This window comes from Vitis riparia, chromosome 12, assembly GCF_004353265.1.
Source record: "Vitis riparia cultivar Riparia Gloire de Montpellier isolate 1030 chromosome 12, EGFV_Vit.rip_1.0, whole genome shotgun sequence".
Lineage (NCBI taxonomy): Eukaryota > Viridiplantae > Streptophyta > Magnoliopsida > Vitales > Vitaceae > Vitis > Vitis riparia.
Window position 1 is genome coordinate 16,499,806 of NC_048442.1, and position 15,906 is coordinate 16,515,711.

General features: G+C 29.7%; 1 long non-coding RNA gene and 4 other non-coding genes across 5 annotated transcripts; all 5 read right to left on the reverse strand.

Annotated features, from left to right (window-relative positions):
- Window positions 1-7,202: 7,202 nt before the first annotated feature.
- On the reverse strand, window positions 7,203-7,658 carry LOC117926560. The gene is made up of 2 exons (XR_004653159.1): window positions 7,593-7,658; window positions 7,203-7,278 (listed from the first exon to the last, which is right to left on the reverse strand). It is a non-coding gene; the product is annotated as an uncharacterized LOC117926560 (long non-coding RNA).
- Window positions 7,659-12,095: 4,437 nt separating this feature from the next.
- LOC117927405 lies at window positions 12,096-12,220 on the reverse strand. The gene has a single exon (XR_004653334.1). It is a non-coding gene; the product is annotated as a small nucleolar RNA snoR80 (small nucleolar RNA).
- A 90-nt stretch (window positions 12,221-12,310) lies between these two features.
- Window positions 12,311-12,419, reverse strand: LOC117927398. Its single transcript, XR_004653328.1, has one exon. It is a non-coding gene; the product is annotated as a small nucleolar RNA Z152/R70/R12 (small nucleolar RNA).
- A 53-nt stretch (window positions 12,420-12,472) lies between these two features.
- On the reverse strand, window positions 12,473-12,556 carry LOC117927397. The gene has a single exon (XR_004653327.1). It is a non-coding gene; the product is annotated as a small nucleolar RNA R11/Z151 (small nucleolar RNA).
- A 150-nt stretch (window positions 12,557-12,706) lies between these two features.
- Window positions 12,707-12,803, reverse strand: LOC117927410. The gene has a single exon (XR_004653338.1). It is a non-coding gene; the product is annotated as a small nucleolar RNA Z157/R69/R10 (small nucleolar RNA).
- Window positions 12,804-15,906: the final 3,103 nt, after the last annotated feature.

Here is a 15,906-nt window from a genome sequence, read left to right on the forward strand (position 1 = left end):
TAGAGAGTTAAGCTTCAGGAATTTGAGGGTGTGGAGATGAAATTTTCGGGTGAAATGAATATTTACAGAGAGAGTGAGCTGAGTGGGGATTTTGAAGGAGAAATCAGAGAGAGGAGAAATCAGCAAGAAAAGAACCCCCCTGCAGGCAACTCTACCTACTCTCCCAGAACAGGTACTTCACTCATCTTATGTTATATGGTAGTGATTGAAATGTCAAAAATTTCCGGCAATATTTCTGAGAAAGACTATATTTTTACCGAGTTTTTGGAAAATTTCCCTATATTTCCTACCAGTCCAAGCCACGCACAAACATGATATTTTGATCGATTAAAAAATATCAGTAAAATTTTGGTATTTTTACCAATTTTTTTTGGGAAATTTCCCTATATTTCCTACCGGTCCAGGCCACTCACAAGAATACAAAATCTGTCCAATTTTTTTTAAAAAAACAAAAGATACTATTTGGTAATCTGGTCATGATTTGCAGGCAAAGGTTGTGTTTTTCAACCTGGCTAAAAAATCGTGGATTTAGGGTTCATGAAATTTAAATCGAATGGCACAAAAGCAAAAAAACCCCTCAAACAGATCCAAAAATGGGGGATGGATTTTGTTGAGAATCAAATGGGTATTGAAAACAAAAAATGATAACATGATTAGATTAGTACCTGCGAGGATTGAGAGTGGCTGGAGCTGGAGCCTTTTTAGGCATTCTTGGTCTGGAGGCTTTTTAGGGATTCTCGGTCTGGAGAGAGAAGAGGCCTTCTTGACGCCCAGCCCCGAGTGCGAGAGACAGTTAAAATAGGGCATTTTAGGAATTTATCTTTGTATATAAATAATTAATAATTATCCATTTATATTTTGATTAAATCATTACCATTAGTAATTATCCATTTATATTTTGTTTAAATCATTACCATTAGTAATTATCCATTTACATTTTGATTAAATCTTTACCATTGAACTTTCGAATTTTATTACTGATATTTTATGAATTAAAATTAATTTGATAAGATAAATTATTAATAATTTTAATTATTTAAATACATTAATGTTAATAGAAAATTTTGTTATCACACATTTTTAATAAAGTTTTAGAAATTAAATATCAAATAAAATATTTTATATAAATTAATTTTATTTTTCATTTAAAATATAATAAAATTTTAAACTTTTGAGTGTTAGAAATAATAATACAACATGGATTTAAACCTAAATCTCAAATAAAATATTTTATATAAATTGAACTTTCGAATTTTATTACCGATATTTTATGAATTAAAATTAATTTAATAAGATAAATTATTAATAATTTTAATTATTTAAATACATTAATGTTAATAAAAAAAATGTTATCACATATTTTTAATAAAATTTTAGAAATTAAATATCAAATAAAATATTTTATATAAATTAATTTTATTTTTCATTTAAAATATAATAAAATTCTAGATTTTTGAGTGTTAGAAATAATAATGCAACATGGATTTGAACATAAATCTCAAATAAAATATTTTATATAAATTAATTTTATTTTTCATTTAAAATATAATAAAATTCTAAACTTTTGAATCTTTTAGTGTTAGAAATAATAATGCAACATGGATTTGAACCTAAATCTCAAATAAAATATTTTATATAAATTAATTTTAATTTTCATTTAAAATGTAATAAAATTTTAGACTTTTGAACCTTTTAGTGTTAGAAATAATAATGCAACATGGATTCGAACCTAAATCTCAAATAAAGTACCTTGATATGATATAAAATACCATTTATTAGTGTTATATTGTTTATTTGAAATTATGAATGTTGACTTGTGCATAAAATAATAATAAAAATTTGAGGGACAATAAAAGACATTTTGTTTTTATAATTGTGTGTTTCTAATTAAAATTTCATTTGTTCAAATATTTAATTAAAGTATGAGTATATGTTACTCATTAAAATTAAATTAAATTCTTTTGGTCAGGTGCAAAATGGTACGATTGAGGAGAACTAGGAAAGTACTAAGGGGTAGTGGACCTTGGCCACGTTTGGATACAATCTTGAACTAAAAGAGGGACTCTAACCATTCTACAAATGAACATGTGGATCATGTGGTTAATATGTTCAAACGTTTCGAAGAGGAATATATCTTAGAGTCAAACCGTAAAATGCATATTCTACAAATGTCATTAACAGAACCTGAGAAAAAAAGTTCTTGAAAATATATGGGAATTCATTCAAGAAGGGCCTCATGGTTTCACAAATAGGTCTTTTGATGACCTAGTAGCTATTTTCAAGGAACACTGGGAAACATGCTTCGTGAAGAATGCCATCAGACGAACAACAGTGCTTTCTATTTCTCCTAACTTGCGAAATGCAAGATTTTCAAATTCTAGTAGGCATAAAAATCTTAGAGGGTTATGGTTATTGAAAACAACTTCTAGAGTTATAGAAGACACTGTGTATAATCCTAACATTGTTTCTTTTAGTTTCAAGGGAGAAGATTAGTTTTCCTTCTATTTATTACATTTTTTTTTTTATGTTTTGTACATAACATGTAAATAATTTGATATGTCAGACATGACATGTATATTTATCTTGTTGATGTGGCATCTCTCACAAAAAAATTCTTTAGCTCACATAACGTTGTTAAGTTGTATGCAAAATGATCTTATGATTGAGTATGAGGTATATCAAACTTCTCATGAAATGTGGGAAGTGTTAAAAGAAAAGTATGGTGGACTTTCAGCTACGAAGCTTAGAGGACTTGTAATGAAATTTGGAAATTACAAAATGCGACTAAACCATACAATGAAACAAGATTCTAAGGAGATGAAAAGAATAATAAAAGAGCTTAAAACATTTGGACATTATTATATTTAAAAAAATTATAAATTAATTGATATAATTTTAAAAAATGCCTTTTTGCTATGCTATGTAAAAAAGATAAGATAAAAAAAAAAAAGATTTAAAGTAAATAAATTATTTTTATTTGATAATTTAAATTTATTTTAATTAGTTTAACTCATCGATCTAATGATTAAATAATGATTAATATTTTTAGAAAAAAACTCCATTTTGTTACAAATATTTTCAAACTCATTGTTGTCAAATTCAAAACTTAATTCTTATCGGTATGCTCACTATGTTGCAGGCTACACAGTTGCTTAATATAAGAGGAGTTTATCTTATTTTGAATAGTCTTATTGCATCTTGACTTAGAAAGCCAAATATGTAAGATTTTATATTTGTCACTTAATTATTTGAATATAGTACATAGTTTTAATTAGTTGTAAATTACATTCATAATGTTGTGTTTTAAACAGGAGCAAACAATCATTTGAGGAGAATGATCCCCCTTCAAACCCAAAACTTCCTATGGGTTCATGGCTTTATTATTTGTAAGAATATATATACATATATAGTTAATTCATTTTGGATATTTATTCATATGGTGAAAATATAATCATTTTTATGTGATGTTTTTTGCAGTCAAGAACAAGTACTCGTAAGAAAAAAAGATAACAAGGAATTGATAATAAATCATGATGTAAGAAAAGAAATGAATATTTGCATAATATGTTTTTTAGTCAACTTTTATACTCTATATGATAACTAACTAATTTAATATTACAGTTGCGAAGAGAGATTGGGAAAAAGTGGCAATCCCTTTCAAATGGAGAAAAAAAAGAGTTCTTAAAGAAGTCTAAAAAATGCCCTCATGAATATATAAAACAAAAGGGTCGAAACTCAAAAAATGCATCAAAGGGAAGAAATTCGAAATTTATGTTTTTAAATTATGATAATATTTTCTTTCAATTTAAAATATATATGCTTATGTATATTATGACTTCCAGTCGTATCTTCACACGCGTTGTTCGCCTGATCGGGTGTATAAACTACTTCAACACTTGCAACCTAATCAAAAGGCCGTCATACAAGAAATAGGGTTTGGAGGTATTTTAGGATTGCGATGTACTAAACTTGATCATAGTTTATGTCATTGGTTGATAGAGAATTTTGACACTCTTTCATTCACATTAAGTGTGCATAACACTTCCATTAAATTATCCCCAATGGATGTTGAGTTAATTTTGGGCTTGAAGGCTAAGGGAGTGGAGGTAGATATAGAGAGATGCACAAGTAAACGGAATGATTTATACAACATGTATTGTGATGGGAAGGGAAAATTGTCATTGTTGATGTTAGAAAACCAAATACGGCAAGAAAAGAAATGTGGGGATGAATTTAAAATTCATTTTGTATTATTTGTTTTGGGTGCCTTGTTATGTCCAACGATGAAAGTTAGTGTCAAGCCTTCCTTCCTCCATCTCCTTCAAGACACCGCATCAATAAAGAAGATAAATTGGGCTCAAATAGTTTTCTTCTTCCTTGTACGAGGCATAAACGACTTTAAATCCAAGAAACGAAGCAGTGGGATTTCTGGATGTTTATTTTTTCTAATGGTAATACACTTTTAACAAAGTTGATATATTTTGATATTTTTAACAATAATAGATTTGTGATATATTCAACTCTATAATTATTTTGGAATTTATTTCTTGCAGATTTTCTACCTAGACCACATTTCCACAAAGAAGGGTATGAACTTACGTTTTAATGCATATAGCCCTCGTATAAATGAATGGGGAGATGATGAGGTTTCTAGGATGAAACGTAAAATCAAAACACTTGGAGGTTATGATGATCCAAAGGTAGGATACATTTACTAACTGAAAAGCTTAATTGTTTATGTGATGTTGCAATTATAATAAAGTTTATGGATAAATTATAGGTCACGATATGGATTATAAAAATTGGGCAAAGTGTGGATATAGAGCAAAATAATGGTGCGGAAAATGAAAATGATGAAAAAATGAAGGTAGTTGAGAAAGATGAGAGAACAAGTAATCATAAAGATAATGATATGAGAAATGTAGAAGATGGTGATAAACAAGATGCAAAAGTTCATGAACAACAAGAAGAAGGGCATAAGGTACTTTTTCATACTATATTTATATACATTAGTTTATTCATCTCAAACTTTTTTTTAATGGAATGATATTGGAAATTTTTATTTGTTACTAGGTTGAAGAAAAAAGTTTGATGGGTATGGAGGAAGCTTTTGAGAAGTTGAAAAAATTTGTGCTACAAACAAATGTTTCTAATATGGATGAAAGTTGTAAAGAATCAACTTTTAAAGAATTTGAAGAAAAATATATGGAATTGAAACGTTTGTTTTTTCCTATGAGCAATGTTGTCGTAGAAGAGAGATTGAGTGAGAACGACTCATGTGGTGACATGGAGTTACATGTTTCTCCCATTGCCAACAATCAATGTCACGATGAAAAGGTATTTGCATATTATGAAGACCTAGTTTTTTACAAAGTTCTATATATACATATATATATATATATATATATATATATATATATATATATATATATATATATATATATACTAATGTTCAAATACATGATAGGTTAATGTTGATGTTCCATATGTTGAAAAACAAGAAGAACAACTAAGTTCATTGGTGGTGCTCCCACGTCAATTGAAGAAAACACGATCAACAATGGAACGCAAGCATAGTAAATTCAAGGTGTCACCCTACATTCATCAATCCAATAAGATGCCAAAGCCTAAGAGATTCCCAAGCATAGTTGTTGGATCACAAAAGGTATTAAAGGTAATATGTTACTTCATTGATGTAGTATTTTTTAAATACTTAATAATATAGTGAACGATAACTAATGTTTGTTAGAGATGTTTTCAATATAGATAATCCCCATGTCCATTTTGCCGAACGTGGAGGATTCACATTCCTTGAGTACACTTGAGTCTCTAGTTGTTGCTTATGTGTTTGATGTTTCATTGGACAAAAGGTGTGTAAACCAATTATTTTGACTATACTTTATGTATGTCATGTTTTAAAAGTTATACTTATTAAATATCTTATATTTTGCAGTGAACTTCTTGTTAATTTTCAATATGAGCATGCAAGTCGAGCAGACTTCTTGACTTTAGGGCCTAGACAAGAATTACTCGATGTGGTGAGTAATACAAGGATAAACCCAATTCTTATTAATTCTATTACATAATTAACATTGTTAACTTTTTTGTGTTTCATTTTTAGATCATAAATGTATTTGCATGCAAACTTAATAGTTTTGAGAACAAATTCAAAGGAATACGGCCTACCAGATGCTACTTACCCACCACATTTGCGGTATGTTCATCCATTATATTTCTTATTAAAGAAAAAAAATAAACCTAATAAATATTGTGATATATATATATATATATATATATATATATATATATATATATATATATATATATATGTTTTTTTTTTTTTTTTGCATAGCAAATAATCTTACATGGTGGTAGAAAATTGGCAACTACTACCAAGATGTTCACACATATTATCAAACACATGGATGAAATGAATGATTGCATTAAGGTACATATTTGAAGTTGGATTCATATCATAGTTGTAAATAATTATCAATGCTAAAATGTGTGTTTTGTTTAGATATACATCCCGATGCACGATACATGTCCGGATCATTGGTATTTGTGTGTTATAAATCTTCATCAACATAATATTCATATATTGGATTCATTACCATCAATAGAAAGGGATGACATGCGAACTTCATCTGTGAGAACTGTGGTATGTCTTATATTTTAATGAATTTTATTACTTTTTAATGTTAGTTGTTAAATAGGATGTTTTATTTTGCTAAAAGATATAACGATATGAATATTAGGTTGAAGAGTGTGCACATTTTTATAATCTCAATGGGCATCTAAAGAATTTATCAAGTGTTCCCATTGAAAGACCTACATGGGTAGATGTGCAAGCCAATGGGTAAGCAAGCATAATTGTTTCTTCAAATATAATGTGTTCAAGATAATATTTCTATGTACTAACTAGATAAATGTTTACTCATTTTATTTGTTAGGTGGGATTGTGGAGTCCATGTCATTAATCATATGCGAAGATCCGATTTCATGGACTCAAGTTCAACCCCTTCCCATTGGGACTCTACAGCTATAAGACACAAATTGGCAATCAAATTACTTCTTGATGATGAAAATAGTGAGAAAGCTATAATATTAGATAAAATTCAGAATCATGCAAAAATAAAGAGAAGAAGAGTATAGAATACAATCAAGAGTTGATTTTTTTTTTTTTGTACATAATTTTTTGCATTGTAGTACAACTCATTGGTTATGATATGTAGAACTTGCTCCTGAAATTCTGGATGTAAAGTGGTTCATGGTGACCTACATTGAAAATATTTACAGTTATATATAATATTTTGAAAGAAAATCCATATGATTAAATACTAAATGTTAAGGAACTTCTGTCAATATATAAATATATGGTATGTAGTGTAAATAATTTATTCTATGACTTTTACTTGGTTTGTGAAGTAATTTGGTGGATGTAACCCGAGCCATGAATCATTTAAGCTTGTTTCTGGACCATTCTGAAATGTGCCAAGTGTTGTCTATAATATGATTTAATTTTTCAATTACTCTAATAAGTAATATTTTTCACATCATAATAAAAATTACTTAAAAAATGTTAAACTTACATTTTGAGAAAATTCATTTGTCCCGTGTCTTGATCCACCTTCCATGTTGTGATTTAGTAATGAAGGCATGCCCCCCTGTATTAATATAAAGAATTCAAATTTTTATTTCAACCAATTTAACCAAATAAAAATAACTATAAAGTGAATAATTAATGAATTTAGTGAATGTGTGTTTGAACATACCATATCTTCAATTGAATCTTCAATGTTGATAAATGCATTGTGAGTGTTGACAAACTCTGGGCATTTTCGAATAGTGTCTCCTACTTTCTTACATTTCCCACAATGCCTTGGTTTCTTAAATTTGTCTTTTAAGTTACCCAGATTACCTTTCGTCTTCACAATGATAGGATCTCGAACATGGTGTTTTGTAGCTTTCAAATCTTCTCGTTCACTTTCTTCCACTGAATTTTTACAAAGTTCTTCCATTTGACAAGTGAGTTTTTGTATTTCACATCTAGCCTCTTTAAAAGCTTTTTCCGATTGAGATGCGAAATAAGACATCCGTGAGCACATAGAGCTAAGTGCACCATATCGTATGATGTTAGTCGCATCACCTTGACTTTCATTGTCATGATGAACTTGGACCGTTTCCTTTGCTAACTTAGACCACCTTTTCATAATACAAGTCTTAGGTATTTCTTCAAGGTGTTCTATCTTCATTACAACAATCATGTGGGGACATGGAAAACCAACTGACTCAAACATCATACAAGTACGTTTCATAGACCGATCACTATTACCATAACATACTTTCCAAATCTTGTCAGGGCTTCTAAACTTGGTCAATATATGGACACGATAACCTTCATGATTTTCTGTACTAACAGGGAAAAACAATTCTGCATTCTTCATCTCATCCCTAAATTTTAGAAAAGATTACCTTGTGAAAACAGTCCCTACATATTTCTCAAGTGCATAGAGTTTGGTTATTAGAACAGCTGAAGAATGGTGTGTCTCAAACTCTGCCTTTGCCTCATTATGACGAATACGTGAGAATGCTCTATCAAAATGCTTGACAAACTCAAACAGCTTCAAACGAGTTTTAAGGAAACGATTCAAGTATGCATTCATGCTTTCACACCTTTGTGTGCTTTTCATACCAGCAAAGAAATGCCCCCTTAAATAAGCCTCTGCCCATCTAGAACGCTTAGCATATATATCTGTCACCCACTTATGTCCATGAAGATTAAACATTTCCAACATGTCATTCCATGCACATTCAAATTCTTCAACGGTGCCTTCCATGAACATGCACTTAGAAAAATGATTAGTAAAATCTTTGACATGGACATTAGTGAATGCATTGCGTTGAATATGCTAAGCACATAATCAATGACAAGAGTCTGGAAATATCCTCTTGATGGCTTTACGCATTGCTTTATCCCCATCAGTAATAACAGAAAGAGGCTTCTTGTTATTCATTGCATCCAAAAAAGTCTCCAAGACCCCAGTATAAGTGCTAACACTCTCATCTACCAATAATGCACATCCAAACACTATAGTTTGATGGTGATGGTTAATGCCAACTAGTATGACCAACGGTTTTTTATAAGCATTAGTCCGATAAGTTGTATCAAATGCTAACACATCTCCAAAACAACTGTAATCCAATTTACTAGTAGAATATGCCCAAAACAGGTTTGCTAGACGGTTGTCTTCATCAACATTGTACTTGTAATAAAATGATGGATCCATTTCAGACTTTCCACACAAATACGCCAGAACACCTTCTGCATCACCATCTCTTAGATGAACTCTACAATCAGCATCAACATGGTTATATAGATATTTTTTTGTGAAGCCAACATTTTTATATCCACTTGATTGTTGCACCATGTAATCCATAATTTGGCTAGTTCCCATGCCAACACCTCACATTACATTCAATTGAACTTTATCTGCATTTTAATGACCCTATGGGATCGAAGGAATTGGACATTTTTTTGTTCCACCAAAGGATGATTATGATCAGCCATAAACTCTTTCACAACCCACTTGTTCATTTGTTTATTAAACCTAATCCGAAATGTTGCCTCACAACCAACTCGAGTTACTGCCTTAGGTTCTCGTTTTCGATTTTCATTCTCTAAACACACTCTATGTCGATATCCTTCTTTCGAACAAACCCACTTACGAGATACTATATTTTGATTTTTATCTCGTTTCACATCATCCTTTCTAACACTGAATCCGGTAACTTTAGCAAATAAATTATAAAATTCTTCTGTCTCCTCTACTGAGCTAAACTCCATCTTCCATACATCTTCAACAGTTAAATCATTAAAAATCTTGTCCGAAACTAGAATGGCCTTTTCATCAGGCTCAGTTTTAACAATGCTATCATATTGGTAATCAAAGTCTTCATCGTTCAAATCAATGATAAATTCCTTTCCTTTGCCTTTGTCCATTGTATCTATGAAGAAACTGAAATATAAAAGATAGAGTAGTTAGAAAATTATATTATCTAGTTTGTATCCTCTCTTAGAAATTTCATACCCAGTCTTAGAAAGTTGGTACCCTCTCTTAGAAAGTTCGTACACTCTCTTAGAGAGTTCGTACCCTCTCTTAGAGAGTTCGTACCCGGTCTTAGAAAGTTCGTACCCTCTCTTAAAAAGTTCGTACACTCTCTTAGAAAGTTCGTACACTCTCTTAGAAAGTTCGTACCCACTCTTAGAAAGTTCGTACCCACTCTTAGAAAGTTCGTACCCACTCTTAGAAAGTTCGTACCCTCTCTTAGAAAGTTCGTACCCACCCTTAGAAAGTTCGTACCCTCTCTTAGAAAGTGCGTACCCACACTTAAAAAGTTTGTACCCTCTTTTAGAAAGTTCGTACCCGGTCTTAGAAAGTTCGTACCATCTCTTAGAAAGTTCGTACCCTCTCTTAGAAAGCTCGTATCCTCCCTTAAAAAGTTTGTACCCTGTCTTAGAAAGTTCGTACCCACTCTTAGAAAGTTCGTACCATCCCTTAGAAAATTCGTACCATCCCTTAAAAAGTTCGTACACTCTCTTAGAAAGTTCATACCCTCCCTTAAAAAGTTGAAAGTTCGTACCCTGTTTTAGAAAGTTCGTACCATCTCTTACAAATTACTAAATGCTCTCAATTTGATTAAAAATAACTCAGAACAAAAAATTAAAAAATCTAGATATTATAAATCATTACATATTTAAATGTCATTTAACATGACATTTCTACTTACAATAGTTATATGTAAATGAAAAAAAAAATAAATCAAATGTTACCTTTTAACACTTAATCACTTGACATCCTTTAAGACATATAAAGCTTCATCTTCAAATTTAATCTATGAACAAAAAAATATATATATATATAAATATTAATAATAATTTGATAACAAAATTTTATAATAAACTTATAAAAAATTTTAAAATCGTTATTTAACATCACATTTCTTCCTACAACAATTATATTTGGATAAAAAAATATCAAAAATTACCTTTGACACTGTAATCACTTGAAATCTTTCATCTTCTTCATATAATACAAATTTTAAATTTTCTCTCTCAAAAAGTTTTGAACTTTTAAAATTTAATTCATTAAAATACATCTTACATATTTTGTAATTTAGTAGTTGAAATTATTTAATTTTCATATTAAATTACTATCCTTTTTTTTTATATATGAATAATGAAAATATAGGAGTAGTAGGTAAGATTTTCTTTTTTTTGATAGAGTTAGGTACTGCATTAAATAACAAATTATATTTGATATTTAATAATAAATTATTAAAAAGTTATAATATTTAGATATATATGAAATGCATATGATTATTTCTCACCAACAAGTCATCTTTACCGGTTTGATAAATTTTTTAATGATATGTATTTTACACATATCATATTTTTATTGGGGTCAAATGTACATAGGTACCCCCAAAATCAAGAGTGGGTACCATAGAACCCATATATATATTATATATAAATTTATATATATATCACACATTACATATTATTTAGACCACTTAACCTAATAAACCAATCAAATATTTATGATTAGTCTATAAAAAATAAATAACAATATATCTTATGGACCTTAATGTAAAAATAAAATAATATTGATATATAACATTATTATCACTGGATTATGTAAATCCACACATAAAAAATTCCAACATCAAAACCGCAGTCTGCCAACCGCTCGACCGCTGCAATCATGCACAATGCATCAAAACAGCATCGTTTTGGAAGGAGAAAACCAAAAATAAAAAAACTCTGATCTTGAAGACTCGCCCAATTCACACGATTCACCGGTCCAATGATAGTAGTCTATTCAAGGTTAATTCAAAAGGCTATTAAAGCTGGACCGGACTGGAATGGCCAGCGTCAGACGGCCGGACCAGCCAGTCCGGTTTTCAAAACGTTGATAATTTCTCTTCTCAATGTTCAGTTTGTAACATTTCGGGAAATTTCTAAATTTTTAACTACCATTATTATTAAGACTAAGATTTAGGGTTCAAACTCAAGCAATGTACATAAAAAATGAAAATGTATGAGGTGTTTCCAGGATCAAATGATACTAAAAATCACCGATCAGGATAGCCACAATTTTGGATGTAGCGCCCGTGCCATTACATCTGGAGGTACTGTTTTCAAACCTCCAGTATTGGTAATGGGCGCAATTTTCTATCTACTTTACTTTTCAAAGCAGTTTTCTGATTTCATAAAACACAAATATGTTTCCGTAAAACATACGCATAATGTGCTCAGTGGAAGGAGAAGTCGTTTGAATTCAATAGGCTCACGGCAGACCCATTGGGCCCGTCCACTGCCCTATGAACACCAATGTGTCTCGTCTCATCACAGCACATACTTTCAAAAAATAAAAAAACTAAAAATAAAAATGAAAACAAATATTGAGAGAGGCTTCAGTGTGTGTAACAATCAGATCATTGAATAAATCTCACTGAAATCCGCTAAGATAATTGAAATTATCATCATAAGCCCTCAATCACTATAACAGGAAAAAAAAACCCAAAAATTATAACTTTTCAATAATGAAAAAATGGGGAGAGAGCAGGACCAAAGTTAATAGGTGAAGGGAAAGGGGCTTTTCCCAAAACACCGCTACACTTCCCTGAACTTAGACCTGCGACTTCGAGTGCTCAGACAGCCAAGGGTTTGTCTTCAACTTCTGGGGATTAAACCCAGATCAGAAACTCTAGTCCACATATGGTTTCATCATCACACCCGCTCTATTGAATATACAAATCAAAAATCAAACTCAGCGACAAAAAAAATAGAAAAAGGAGACTTGTCAATAGGAAATTGAGATTTCATATGGGAGGGGAAGAGGAAGAGGCAGAGGCAGATGCGAGAAGAGTGTAATGGGTCGTTTATATAGAGAGCTGTTTGTTTGTTAGGGTTTCGAAGGATTAGGGTTAGGGTTTAGTGTGCGGCTGGGCCTGGGAAGACCGAATTTGGGAGGCCTTTTATGGCTGATTCTTTCGGCCCAAGTCCAAGTTTGGTACATTGGGGTTTTTCTTAAATGGGATATTCTATTAAAAGGATTTTTTTTTTCTATTTTTCCTCTTTAATTTCTTTTCTTCACATTTTTTTTAGAAACTAAATACTCATAAAAAAAAAGTGATAGACCAATAACAAATAGCTATATCACCAAAAAAAAAAAAAATCTTCTATTTTCTACTTGTAATTCCGTTATCGAAAACCATATCGTTTTCTATATTATTTTTTGATTTAAAATTTTTAAAAGAGAGAAATTATTTGTTTGGATTTGACTATTATATGAAGGATTGTTCTTCGATATCATATAAAAAATAGTCACTACACAAAATTCGTAACATCGTCTATTGTCTTGTATTTTTCAAATAATATCATTATTTTATACATAAGTTCTCATTTAGATACAATTTTTAAAATTATAAAATAATAATAATAATAATTTTTATATAAGATATAACAATTCTTAAAACCTTACATTAAAAAATTGAAAGACTATTTACAAAAAGTGAGATATCAATTTTTAAAAAAAATTTCTAAATACGATTTTTAAATATAAAAGATAAATCTATATATGTTTTAACAATACATTTAATTCTAAAAATAAAATATATGAAATGTATCTAAATAGACACTTTATCTCATTTTTCCTTAATTTTTTTTTATCAATTTTTTTTTTTATATTCTAATTTAACACCACAAAAAAGATCTAATGTGTTCATGTAGACCTCGCATTTCAGCTCATGCGTTTTCTACTCGATGGCGGACTCGATTTTGATTTTGAAAAATGATTTTATTGATTAAGAAAAATGACTTGGAGTCGCTACTTATTTTTGTTTTATTTTAAAAGGGTAAACAAAATAAGAAAGAAAAACTCTAAGTGTGACTCCTTATTTTGGAAAATGTGATTTACGAAAAATCGGATCTGGTTCGGGGGTCCGGTTACTTGTCAGGAAGGTACAGCAAAAATCGTAGCACCCCTCTAAGTCCCTAAGTCGGGTCTCTATTAATAAAATTGAAGCAATCATGGCAATGAATGAGTAAATTAATGAATACCCAGAATAAATCACGCACATATGAGAATCGGGACATGCATAGACAACGATTAGAGGGAAAATGGGCATATACCTGGGCAACAAGCCACCATACGCTATCAATAGAGAGGGTTAGTGCATAATTTAGGAATAATCTCATGCATGTCAGAAAGTAGGATAAATCAATCATGTATGATAATCAAATCAATCAATCAATCATAAAGTCACCCATGTTGGGCCCCCACCAAAGCCCATTTATTTTGCATGACTTAATGTCACAGATTCCATTATTCTGGAATTATGAAAAATTTATTCATGCTTATTGAAATCAAGGGGAGCAGAAGATCGTTTGAAAACCAAAGCAGAATCAAAACTATTTGAGAGAAAATTGGATTTTTGAAATTTAATTGAAAAAATGGAATCTCAAAGATTACTGGAAAATTGGAGTTTTAGAGTTTATTTGAAGATCAAACTTTTAGAGGTTGAATGTGAGAATGATAATTTTAGAAATTGAATTTGAACGAGATTGGAATTTTGAAAATGATTTGAGAGTTTGGGATTTTAAATGAGTGGATAAGTGGATGAATGAATAAGTAAATGAATGGAATAATAACGATGGTGAAATAATAAAGATTAGGTAAATAATTGCGAAATATGGAATTTTAGAGATTGAAAATGTGAATTTAGAGATTGAAAACTTAAGAATTTATTTAGAGATGAGATCTTTGGTATATGAATAACTGAATAAGTAAATGGATGGGATAACATTAATAACGAGAATAATCATTAAACGACAGTATACGCATGGTGGAGCTTTTGAGATTGGCAATTAGATTTGGAAGTCGGGTTCTGAAAAATTAAACTTTAACGATTAGAATAAATAAATAAATATGGAATAATAATGCTATTTAACGGAAATAATATTTTAAATGAATAGAAAATGAGTAGTGGAATTTTTAAGATTGAAAATTAAATTCAGACGTTGGATTTTTGAAGAATTTGATCTTAAATAAATAAATAAATATGTGATAATAATTCTAATTAACGAAAATAACATTTAGACGAATAATGAAATTTTTAGGATTGAGAATTAAATTAGGACATGGGATTTTGAAGGATTGAACTTTAAATAAATAGATAAGTATGAGATAATAATTTTAATTGATGAAAATAACATTTAGACGAATAGTGGAATTTTTAGGATTGAAAAATTAAATTCGAGCATTGGATTTTTGAAGGATTAGGCTTTAAATAAATAAATAAATAAATAGGGGATAATAATTATAATTAACAAAAAATAACATTTAGACGAATAATGGAATTTTTAGGATTGAAAATTTAAATTAGGACATGGGATTCTTAAAGGATTACACTTTAAATAAATAGATAAGTATGAAATAATAATTCTAATTGATGAAAATAAGATTTAAATGAATCATAGAGTTTTTAGGATTGAAAAATTAAATTAGGACATGAGATTCTTGAAGGATTAGACTTTAAATAAATAGATAAGTATGAGATAATAATTCTAATTGATAAAAATAACATCTAGGTGAATAGTGGAATTTTTAGGATGGAAAATTAAATTAGGACATGAAATTTTTGAAGGATTAGACTTTTAACAAATAGATATGTATGAGATATTAATTCTAATTGATGAAAATAACATTTAGGCGAATAGTGGAATTTTTAGAATGAAAAATTAAATTAGGACATGAGATCTTTGAAGGATTGGACTTTTTAAATAAATAATATGAGATAATAATTCTAATTAACGAAAAATAACATTTAGACGAATAGTGG